General features: G+C 38.8%; 1 protein-coding gene across 2 annotated transcripts in view; it reads right to left on the reverse strand.

Moving 5' to 3' along the window:
• Positions 1-937: 937 nt before the first annotated feature.
• Positions 938-12,809, reverse strand: part of hoxa1a (homeobox A1a) — a 30,170-nt gene continuing 18,298 nt past the window's right edge. Inside the window, exons 1-4 of one of the 2 annotated variants that reach the window (XR_008604128.1) lie at positions 7,167-7,288; positions 6,139-6,239; positions 2,655-4,475; positions 938-2,542 (exon numbers count right to left, since the gene is read on the reverse strand). The gene's annotated coding sequence lies outside the window, so the exon portion shown is untranslated. Of the gene's footprint in view, positions 2,543-2,654; positions 4,476-6,138; positions 6,240-7,166; positions 7,289-12,809 lie in introns of those variants that run through there. The other variant, XM_023272948.3, reaches the window with a different exon arrangement.

Below are 12,809 nucleotides of genomic sequence, written 5' to 3' on the forward strand. Positions count from 1 at the left end.
TTAGTTCAAAAAAAGTACATTCTGAAAATGTTCACATTTAATGAACTATCTTTTTACAAAATATTATGAATCTGAAATTTCTTAAGGAAAACAAGATCAATTTCAACAGTAGCCTATTATGCCTCAGTTCATCATTTACACATGCATTGTAACTGCCAGATAACAGTTTATCTACAAAAACACAAAACATTCAGTCACAGGTATCTGGAACTGAACAATCTAGTATTTTACTTCATGATCAAAGCAACTTGTCAAGTTCTGGAAATTATTTTAAATTTACAGTTTTACAAATTTACAATTTACAGTTAATGTTGTTGTGATTTTTAGCATTTGTAAAGTCGTCCCGCGGGCTGAAATGGACCGTCTGGTGGGCCGGTTTTGGCCCACAGGCCGTATGTTTGACATTGCTGGTAAAAAATAATCGGAGCAGATGAGCCGAGTATGTAACATGATCGAGTACGCTGGTGTTCCGACTGCACATTAACGATGCGTTCTCCCGTTCTCAGGAGTCTGTACTTCGGAGTCTGAACGGCCAGTGCATATACCATAGATATATATAGAAGATCATTATTATTATTAATATATTTTTTTTATATCTATGGCATATACAGTCTATGGGGCCAGCACAATTTCAGTATTGTTGTACGCCGCGAAAAACAGGCCGACGTTAAAACAATAGTTCAGTTAATTAGTTCCGCGTTGAAGGACCTTTTCCTCCCAGTCGCCCGCGCCCCCCTTGACATGCCTCTGCGCCCCCCCAGGGGGGCGCGCCCCACTATTTGAGAAACACTGGTTTAGAACAACACAACATGTGAGCAGAAAAATCACAATGTCTGTCTTTAGTTCAGCTGAAAATATTAGTTTTTGTCTTTTTTATTGACCAAACTTTTCAGGAAGTAGATGAAGAATAATTAAAGCTCTCATGTAGAAGTCCAACTTAGTTTGGATCCTTGTGGAGAGTTTAATCTTAGAGTGTGTACAGCTTTTGAGTTTTTAGAGTAACATGGATTGTTTTGACATTTAATAACCGAGTCCTGAAATAAAATTACAGCTGTGGATTTCTGTCATTTAGTCTGGACTAAACAAATAACAGCAGCATGAAATCTCAAACATCATTATGAGAAGTCTGGATTGAGGTTTCTCACTTGATAACAATCAAAACATGAAATTTAGGTTGGTTTAAAGGAATATTCTACCTTAAATCTTTGAATGTTGACCTAAAAGGTTGGTTTCAGGAAGTATCCCACCTACAAGGTCCTCAAACATCCACCTTAAAGGAACATTCCACCAAAAATCCTTAGACATGCACCTAAAATGTTGGTTTAACCGAGTATTCCATTCAAAATCCTCAAAGAGACCTGAAGGGCTGGTTAAAAGGAATATTCCACCTAAAACCTCAAATATAGACCCGAAAGGGTGGTTTAGAAAAAATTCTTCAATGTAGACCAAAAAAGTTAGTATGGAGGAATATTCCACCTGAAATGTAGACCTGAGAAGTTGGTCTGGAAGAATATGCCATCCTAAACATCCTTAAATGTAGACTAAAAGATGGTTTGAAAGAAAATTCCACCTAAAATCCTCCAATGTAGACCTAAAAGGTGAGTTTAATGGTATATTCCACCTAAAATTCACTACTGTAGACCTTGAAGGTTGGTCTGATGGTATATTCCACCCAACATCCTTGAACATAAACTTAAAAAGTTCGTTCAAAGGAATATTTCACCTAAAATCTTTCAATGTAGACCAAACAATCTTGGTGTAAAGGAGTATTCCACCTTAAATGTAGACCTAAAGGATGGTTTGGAGTAATATTCTACTCTAAAATCTTCCAGTGTAGACCTAAAAGGTTTATCTGATGGTATATTCTACCCAACATCCTGGAACATTTACGTAAAAGGTTGGTTTAATGGTATATTCCCAGAAGAACCCTTGAATATTAGGCTTAATGGTATATTCCACCCAAAATACTTGTACATATACCAAGAAGTCAGTGTAAAGGAAATGTAGACCTAAAAGGATTGTTTAAAGGAATATTTAAATGATTATTTTCATTATTTAATAATCTGTTATCAGTCAGAAACCTGGCAAACTTATTTTGTTCAGTTTTTTTAGTGGAAGTGACAAATAAAGGAGCTCTTGGTTTTTCCCGGCGTTACTGAGTCAAAAGCTGCTGTTTCAACACAGAACGTTCACATGCATCCTCAAACCTCTCAGCACTCAAACACCCACAGACAGGAGGCCGGCTGGGCCGAGGCTCGGCGGCGTCCTCAGACCCACGAGTCGGGGAGTCGCTGAACTTGTTGGTCTGGTTTGAAGGCCTCCGTGTGGTCCAGTAGAAGTCCATGTAGTTGGTGTTGGCTTTGAACCGCAGCGACTGGCCACCATCAGGTGGACCGGCTCGTCCTCGTAGGACTCCTCCTGTAGCCTTGAGGGAACCACAGGAACATTCAGTAGCTGTTGGAGTTCTTCCTGTCAGGCTCGTGGTAGAAAGGCTCTGAAGAATCTTTTACTTGTCTTGTCTGGAACAATCGAAAAGCCTAAACTGTTAACAGCAGTGTAAAGAAGCAAACATACAGGCATAGATTAGGACTCAAACTATATTTATTTTAGAAAACAAATCAGCTTAGAGGCTAGATCAAATGTTCAGAGCTCACCTTGAATGCAGCCGTCTGCTGTCTGATAGTTTTTCTCATTGTAGTCTTCAATAAAGTCTTTTTCCTCATGTAAGGATGTGGTGAGACTCTTTCTCAGTCTCTGCAGACGTCCCTCATTGTGCATCTCCAGAGAAGAAACAGAAAAACTGATCACTGCTTCAGCATCAAATGCTCTCCAGCACTGAGAGTGTTTTAGGAATTCATTCATTGTGTTGTGAACTTTGAAGGAGCAGAAACTTTACAGCTGCCAAAGATATGAACTCCAATTCTGGATGTTTTAGGAAATGAAGTTCATCAAATGAACACTTGATTTTTGCTGATAACGCTCATTAAATGACTGAAGAAATCCAACATAAAAACCTGTAAACTCTCAGGCAGCTTTTGTTAAAGTTTGTCTATAATTTTATCATCATGTTCTGGAACCAGGACTCTGCAGAAGTTCCTTCAAACAGATACTTGTGTTTCTATTTAAGGCCTCAGGTTTGAACGTACAGCAGAGGATTAGAAAGGAGTGATTTTAATGTTTAAATCAGTCCAGTAAATGTTTGGAGTAAAAATGATTAAAATTTTTAATTTTGGTTGATTTGTGTCAAATAATATTGTAGAGTCTCATTTAAATATCTCCAAATGAATTCAGTGTATTCACATTTTATAGAATATTTGATTTCTTAATCTCAATACTGTAGGGTCTGACCCTAAATATTATAATAATGATGTCAATTTAAATAATATTTTAGTGCAGAGTCATAAACTTTAATCAGCTAAACTTACATAATAAATATCACTGTACAATCTTAACCTGAACATTCATATTATTGAGGTAAATTTACATAAATCACGATATTCTAGAGTCTTAACTGGAATATTTCTAACATTAATCTTTTTGTATTGTGCTGATAAACAACAATAACCCGACTTTCAGATAATATTTGTTGTCTGTGATTGTGAGACTAAATTCCTCCACATTCTGGAACTGGACTGCATTTCCCAAAATGGAAACATGGACAGAATTTAACACTCATGTATCCATGGCAACACTAACGTTTCTGCTTCTTACCAAAGTTCACGACACAAGTAAAGATTTTAATGTAAAACTTCAGGGATGACTGCTGACCATAAGTATTCTGATCAATACTTCATGATCAATATCAGGACAGATGTTACAACTCCAGCTGTTGCATTAGACTGCAGTTATTCACAGAGAAATTAAAACATCACATTCCTCATAAAAACTAGATGGGACTTTTATTAAATAAAGTGTTGGTGAATAAACAGTGCAAAAAGTGCAAAGCAGCTCCATTAAATCAGGAGATGTGAGACTTCCACAGCATGGATCACCATCTGCTGTGTTGATTCATAGCTGAATGTCAGAATGAACTGAGCTAGAAAAGCTGCTTTGAGCTGCAACATTACGGTCTGACAATCCAACACCATCACAGTTTTCATCTGGTTGTTTTGCTCCAACATGCTGTGAAGTTCAGTTTTTACCTGAATCAATACAGAGATTCTATTTCCAACTAAGACTGGAATAAAAATTAGAATGTTATGAGGTTATTAATTCCTTTCAGATGGAAGGATTTACTTCTAAGTTCTAATTCAAGTTTCAGTTGGAGCACATTGCATTCACAAAGAAAAACAGCGATACCTTCATAGCAACATTTAATAAACCTAAAGCTTCCCTGTTGGCTCATTGGTGGAGTTTGTTACTGAGCATCTGAACCTTAAATCCAGTGAGACGACCATCTTCAGTCGAGGCCAGTCAGAGAACTTCAAGACCTTCCATCAGCTGGACCAGATGTGGCATCATCTCCCTCTGAACATCTGGATGGCAGGAGAAAAGACAGAAATCAAACACAGAAATACAATTTATTCACTTTCATCATTTTATAAAAGTAGCATGAACTTTATTAAAACTTGACAATACCAGTAATGAAAGTAAATGTTTTTATCTCGTGTTGAAGCTAAATTTAAAGTCAATTTTAATAACAGTTTATCCTGAGAGGAGTGAGAATGGAGCTTGTCTTTCCTTTTTAGAATACTCCCTCAAAATATTCTGTTTATTATTGGCTTTAGAAGCATTTTTCTTTACTTATTTATTTTTAGATACCTCAGACTGATGCACTTTGCTGGTTTGCAGATAATTTCATGTACAATGACAATAAAGATCTTCTATTATAACATATTTTGCTAAAACAAGAACTGCAAACCTTCTCAACCATCTCTCAGGCTGCAAAATTCCAATTGCAACCAAGAACTATATGATGTAGTTATTATTAGAATCTTTCCTGAACCAGCCCTGGAATTAATAAAAATCTGTATATGGATATGATTTTCTCTGATGGGACCACTATAGAAGCTGTAGTAATTATTAACTATCCTTTGAAGGGAAAGATTAGGTCTTCTTCAGGTGGATAAAAAAAATGCTCTCCCTTAAAAATAAAAAAACTGCATACAATAAAGTAAATCTCTTCTGCACTGCACACATACTACACTTTTGTATAACTCTGGATGTCAGAGTAAAGGCAGACAGATCCACCGATCAGCCACAACATTCTGACCACTGACAGCTGAAGAGAACAACATCCATCATCTTGTTCTAATGCAACGTTCTGCTGGGAAACCTTGACATTCATGTGGATGTTTGACATGTACCACCACCTAAACACTGCAGGACAAACAACCCCCTAGTCTCCATGGCAACAGCAGTCCTTGATGCGAGCTGCCTCCCTCAGCAAGACAAAATAAAACTACTCAGGAGTGGTCCGAGGAACACGACAGAGCTAAGCTGTTCACCTGGGTTCCACACTCCCCACATCCAGATCTGATTGAGCATCTGTGGGATGGTCCAGGATCAGCCTGGTCTAGGTAGGACCCACCCTGCAACCCACAGGATCCACAGGATCCACAGGACATCCCCAGAGGTTCTGATGAACCACTGGGTCAGAGGACTTTTAGCAGCATAAAGGGACCAACACAGTATTAGTCAGGTGGTCAGAATGTTATACTGTTATATTGTCATGCTGATTATATGATCAGTAAGTGTTCCCATCAATTATAACATCCACATTGATCAGGAAAAAACCAAACTATCAGTTCATTCAGAAACTGTGGGGTTAAACCTAAAAACACAGACCTCAACACCAGCTGGTTTTCACTAAAGAAGCTTTCAGAGCAACAATTAAACTCTGTGTCTTGTTGTACAATGTTTTGGCATTACCCTCATAAATGGAGCATCAACAAGTGACATCTACAACACAACAGAAATGTCTGGAAGCCAGTGGCCACCACTTTGAGCACCTCTTGTAATTGTAGAGGCCAAAGATAACGTCTATTAATCTTGTGATGTCTGAATAAATTTGGTATTGAAATATTTATGCAAGTTTTTCTTTTCCTGATGTGTGTAAACATTATTTTGGCTGACTCTGTATAATGGGTTTCTGACAGGTCACCAGGCAACATCTTTTTATAATAATGACAAACATACTTGCATTCTACAGGAGTGATTTTCCTCATGTGCAGGTAAAGATGTGTGAGGAGCTTAGAGATGACAGGAGCAGGAGTCATCCTCACTAATTCAGCTTCCACCTAGAAACAGAAAGACCACAAACAAACACACTGATATACTCTCAAACGTTCAACCTCACAGCCTCAAAATATCTGTTTAGGAAGTGTTGTGTTTCTAAATTCTGCTGAAAGCATTGACAGACATTCTCTTACAAGGTTGTGTAAAAAGCAGCCTGTCCTCTGAGCTACTGAGAAATCTTCCTGAACAAAGTTTCTACGCGTAAATCAGCTCAACAAAAACTAAAGCCTCAGTCAGAGATAACAGGTATCGCAAATTATAAACAACTTTCTTTGTGAACTCAGACTTTCTGCTTCAACCTCACATAAAAAGGGGAGTTTAACTCGTCAGGTGACTGAAAATGAACGGCTTGTGCAGTTCTAGATCCAAAAGTAGGATGTTTCAACTCATGTTTTACTACAAATACATACAGTAATAAATAAATACAATGGCTGGTTGTTAGTTTATTCACTATTAATGTCATTTTATATACTGGATTGAACTTGAGCAGTGGAAGAGAGAAGGAATTTAATGAAATTATGGAGATTCAGAGAGGTAATGTTGCACAATGTTAAGTTAAGCGTGGTTTAATTCAAACCAGCTGAATGTTAAACTTCAGTGCAGCTCAACGGGTTTCAGTTAACCTTAAAGTAAAATAACTTTTTTAAAAGCTAAAATACAGAGCAGAAAAATACAGGTTGAGAAGGTCATTCTTATAATAATGACGGACAGCTGCGGCAGCAACTAACACAGGTGTTCAGCGGTAAGTTAGCCACCTGTGCTAATTAGCCCGCTAGCTAACTTAGCCGCTTAGCTAGCTAACTTAGCCGCTTAGCTAGCTAACGCGTCTGGACCAACTGCTCAAACACGACAAAACACAACTCTTCACAAGTCGCTGACTTAACGTACAACAAAACAACGCTACTGGTTAGAAGTATTTATCTTCTTACCGTGATTACTCCAAAAACAAGATCAACAGCAGCCAGAGATGCTACCAGACGTGCCGACCACAGATACACATAGACTAGATACGCTAGCGTGCTGTCTTCTATATTATCTATGGTCTGACCAGTCACTGCTCTCTGGCTCCGCCCTCTAAGAATCTTTTTTGTCGTTTGGCTCCACACTTGCTGATGACCACTTCCGGTCTCAGAAAATGAAAAAACTGGCCTTTTTTCGTTTCTGTCTCTTACTGATTTTACTTTCTTGTTATTCTAAATATAAAACGAAAATCAAAGCATTTAAAAAAAATCGTATATCCCTTTTTGATCATGAAAAGGAAAAACGCCTTGTATTTCAATTTTAATTTTTGTATTTTAAAACGAAAATCAAATAACCACTCGTTTTTTGTTTTTCAATACCCGTTTCAGAACGGAAAATCCAATTACCAAATCCGTACACGGACCCACCACACACACCTTTGACACACTTCCACACATTAGTTGAGGAGCCGCAAAAACCTGGTCTCGCCAAACTATTTTACATCTGGCGAAGCTCTCCAGCAAACTACAGTAGAATGAAGAGTCCAGCCACTCGTCTGGCCCGGATTCTGCCACCAGCGCGGATGAAGCCGATCTTATCTGATCATTCCAGTGACATGTAAGTCTGTATTCATGAGAAGTTGTTTGTTTTGAGTTGGAGAAAAGTAAAGAAAGTATAATATACATGGAACGCCGCCGAAAGCATTCCGCGCAAAATACGCATCATTTTTACAAGTCATGTGCTGCGCACAGCTAACGTACCACGTAACTTTTTCTGTGTGCAGCATTTACAATGTTGGGAAGGAGGAGGAGGAGGAAGAGGAGAGAATGGAGGTCTCCTGCTGTCCTGGTACCCCAGCGAGAGGTCGAGGGACAGACCGGCCTCCAGCCAGGAGACGCTGCAGCAGCCGCTCCACCAGCGAGCGCTCCGGGCCAGAGGCGCTCCCTACAGCTGGCTGGAAAACTGAGAAGGAACCTGACAGCTTACCTTCTCTGCCACATTTCCTGCCTGCCGAAAAGGAGGCCAGGTGTCCAGCCACCTCTGTCAGAATATGTGGACAGCCCTTCTCCATCAGACCTGTCCAAGTACTTGGACCAGGAGACCATCAAAATACTGTTTCTGATTCAACTCAGTAAAAACGAGTTTCTTTTATTTTCAAATGCACTTTTTATGGTCTGACATTGGTTTTGTACATAAAATATGTGTGTTCATAAGTATCTGGCACACTTAGAAATTTGATTGAACTATTGTAAATAATTTGTTTTGATGCTGATGTTGTCTCTGCAAATTTTCCAGTTTTGTTTATTTTCGTTTTTTTTTTACAGGTTACAAAATTGACCATATCTCAAAAAGCAAATTATGTACAGACTCCAAATAAGTTTCCTGATAGGATATTGTGCAACTTTTTTACATTTACAAATTTGAGGGATACAGCTATACAATTTCTGTATTTTGAAATATATGTGAAAAAAACAAAAACGATTTTCATTTTTTTAAGGTTTATTGCACTTTTAAGCATTTTTTGTAGTAGTTAAGACATAAGTCAATACATATTATTAGAATTTGGGATATCAGGGTTATTTTGATGTAAAGCAAATAAAAATACTCCAAAAAGTGGCACTACAGCATGTAAAAATGTAAAAATACGTCCTGGCAGACTTGCACAATGGTGGGTCTTAAAGGGTTAAACTTTAAAAAAATAGTTTATTCCAAAGGTGGAATTTCATTAGCTCCATAGGAAGACGCTTGATCACTCTTGGACAGCTGTGATTCCCTCATACAGAAATCATACTGTCATGTGACTATACTGAAAAAATAGGGCTTAGCGGGAAATAGTACAGCAGATTGTAAAATAATTGTTTTCAACAGACAGCCAAGAAATTACACTTACAAGCTTTCTAGCCAAAGGGCTGGTGAGAAGATTGTTGCTTTTGACTAGTTTTGCACAAATACAAAACAGCGGTAAACAGCTGGACCATCTTTGCCCAAAGCATCTATTAAGCTCACTAATTAATAAAGTGTAACAATAACACATTGTTTTTAGGATATTGTTGGGCAAAAAATGTCTTTGCTGGGAGCAGTGACTTCCTTGCATCTCTGTTGCCTGGCAACCCTCACTGGAACCAAAGCTGCAGGAAGTTTCTGCACCTGGCCAAGACGTATTCTGGCACTTAACACCCCATAAAAATCACAATGTGTGTTTTGTTAATCGCTCGGTGGTTTCTTATCAGTGACCTGCTTGACTCTAACAAGCTCATAACAGCTTCAAGGCCATCGCAGCCTTTTCAAAATTGTAAAATCAATCCTGATAGTATTATATGGTTTAGTGTCTGATAAGCTTTCAAACAAATGGAAGTATTTGCCAAAGCAGCAGGTATTTGTGTAGCATGCTACACAATCGGAACACCACTCAGTGGAGAGTACAGCGTTGTACAGCTGTGGCAATGGGCTGACACAGGAGTTTCCATGTTACATTTTATTGGGTAAAAATACCAGCAACGTGTAATATAAACAAACACATTCTGACATGCCAAATACACATACATTAATTACACTTTTTTGCCCCTCTGGGATGAATAAAGTTCTTTGAACTGAGCTGAATTGAATACAGTCTGTCCACTGACTTGTTCCTATGTGCAGAGAGCTACAGGGACCTTAAGCTTTCTGAAAGGAAGCCTTTTCAGATGCTGAGCTGACACACACAAATATGCACACATATATCCCCGGAGAGTTTGGTCTAATCCCGGGTTTACATTGTTAGGACAACAGGGATAATCCTGCTAGCAGGGTGTTTATCTAGAAACTGCAACCGCTGAATCCCCAACACACTTGCAGTATTGACCCACAGAGGAAATAAGGCAAGGAGGTGAGAAAGCAAAGAATGTACAAGCATTTTAGACGGGACAACAAAGAAATGTGAATAAAGAAAAGAGAGAGAAGGCCGGGGGAAACAAGAAATGCCACTAAAAGGTTGCACCGGAGCAAGCTTACAGACAGATGAAAGAAAGGTCTGTGCTGTCAGGTATGCAGATGAGAGTGTGATGGCATCAATGCAGGAGTGGACACAAGTGGTCCCTCAGGACCACACGCACCAGCCAGAACACACACACCAAGAAGTACACGATGGAGCATATAAGCCTTCATTACAGAAAGAAAACACGGGCGCATAAACAGAATACATATCAATACAATAAGCTAACAAGGGTCAAGATAGAGACTTTCTGTGGACCAAGTACTGGTAGGTATCGCTAAATGTAAAATTATTACAAATCCAGTTCATTTAATACAACTTTTAGCTCCAGAAGAAAAACATTAATTGAACTAGAAAGTGAAAACTCTACATTAAAGGGTCAATTGCAACAAAAGTTATTAGTCTTTATTAATGAGATTACAATCTTTTATGCACCCTTTTGTTTTTGATGACAGATTTGACCTGAGATTTTCTACCATTCTTCACAGATAATTCTGGATTTTGTTGCCCTGAATTCTACTTTAAAATACTTCAGTACATGTATTTAAGACATTGCGTTGTTGGCCATGTCACACTCTTTCCCTTTACTCTTGTATGATTTATGCCGTGTGTTTGGGATTGCTGTCACATTGTAAAAATCAGCCTCTGTCAAACTGCTTGACGCTTGCGCTTTTCTTTTCATTCGGTATTAGTGACAGCAACTTGCATAGTTCATACTGTTATCTGTAATTGTCACCTCCACAACACCTTTTGCAGTCATGTAGCCCCACACCAGCACACTTGCACATTGTTTCAAGGTCGTACAGTCACTATGATAATCCTGGCCTGTGCATATTCATCCAGTTTTTGTCACGTTCTTTGACAAACGTTAATCTAATCAGTAGTCTCAGCTGCATCCTGAATTTACTTCAGGGTATGATAAGAGAGGCTCTGACCTCACATGACCCTCAACCAGAGAAGAAAATAAATGGACAGATGGATGAACCCTCCTTTCATTCCATTTTTAATCAAGCAGTATGTTTTTTTTTGTGTTTGGTTGACGTTTAAATGAAAGCTCATGTAAACTATTGAATTTGTCTTCCTGTTAATGCTGCTGGGAATGCAAAACACACTGCTTCTAGTTTGCTTTAGAATATATTCCCAAGATATAACCAACATCAGACACATAACATGAGCATTTTCATCTACTGGGCATGTGTTGTCTAGTGTGTCACGTAGATATCACTAAACTCATTATTTCTATAATAGATTTGTAGCTTTGTAGCCACTCCTGATGGGAGAGACCACTCTCACTCCATCATCCTTTCATGCCTCTGCTAGACCGCTGGATGAAAATAATCTGTCTTGAACTGAAGCCTGTTGTTTCCCATATTTTTCACATCAGAGAATGCAAGAGCTTGTAGAGCATAAATCGGCAAACAGTTGCATTTGGCAGAATAGGCTCAGCTCCTGAGGGTGCTCCCTAATTAATGCAATCAACTCAGGAGTTTCTGCGGGGAGCACAATAAATACTGCCTGTGCTACATGCAAAACAACCAAACTGGCACATGTCACTGCAATATGGGATGAGAAAGAACGCTCGAGGCAACAGATGTTATCATGAGGTACCATAATAGGAAACTAAAAGAGGAGAAGACTGGCAAGGTGGGGATAGGTGAGGCCCTACAGAAAAATATAAGTAGGTAGGAAGAAAACTAAGTAGTAGTTGTGTGAGATCTTGGCAGATCATCAATATTTACTTGTCTTTATAAATGTGATTTTGGTTTGAATTGATGGCTAATGCTGATGGTGCATACGACTCAAGTAATCTGAGAATTAATGTGAGGCTTAATTTTAGGAAGCTTTGCTGTCTCTTTGACTTTTGCAGTCTAAAATATTAAAAATGGCTACTATTTGCATATTTTGGAGGGGTTAGCTTTAGGCTAGGCTGTGTATGTGCACCTCTTAAAATATGCAACACATGCTACAAAGAAACCAGTAGGGGACTTGAGAAGCCTGACTTGGCCAGCAAAGGCTACATGGTGACTGGCGAAAAGGAAGACAACATGAAGTAAGAAAAAAAGGCTAACTTATGCTCTCCTGTTATTGACATACATCTAACACCATGATCCCTAGTCTGTCTCACAGACATAAACAAGGTCACCAGAAAGAAAAGGCTAAACTGTGCGGTGATGAAATGAAATGGATCTTTCTGCTGTTGCTCCTATCACAAAGTAAATGAAGGGATGTTAACACAGCTACTGTGGGTTATATAGTCAAAGACATCTGTCTGAGGTCCATGTTCCATTGATGACATGACTGAAAGGTACATAAAGTGTAAATTTAAGTGAAGTTTTAGGTTATTTAACATTAGTGCATTGGACAGGAAACTTTCATCTTTTTTCAGATGAAAACTGTTGACATTTGTTGCATTGGTCAAAGGTCAAAACAAACCATTTCACAACCTCTGCTGGCCTATCTGTACTGCACCAACCTCTTTATACCATCAATTTTGGGCCTGTCTGTTAGTGGCAAGATATTTAAGTGTTTTCCTGACATACACAAGATTACTATCCCACTTTTTCCTGGCATCGCCTTGCTGAGTGTTCTGCCATCGGACTCTCCCAGTCTTACAGCCATCCAAAGAGAGGTGGTGGCCCTG

This window comes from Amphiprion ocellaris, chromosome 15 (genome assembly GCF_022539595.1).
Source record: "Amphiprion ocellaris isolate individual 3 ecotype Okinawa chromosome 15, ASM2253959v1, whole genome shotgun sequence".
Classification (NCBI taxonomy): Eukaryota; Metazoa; Chordata; class Actinopteri; family Pomacentridae; genus Amphiprion; species Amphiprion ocellaris.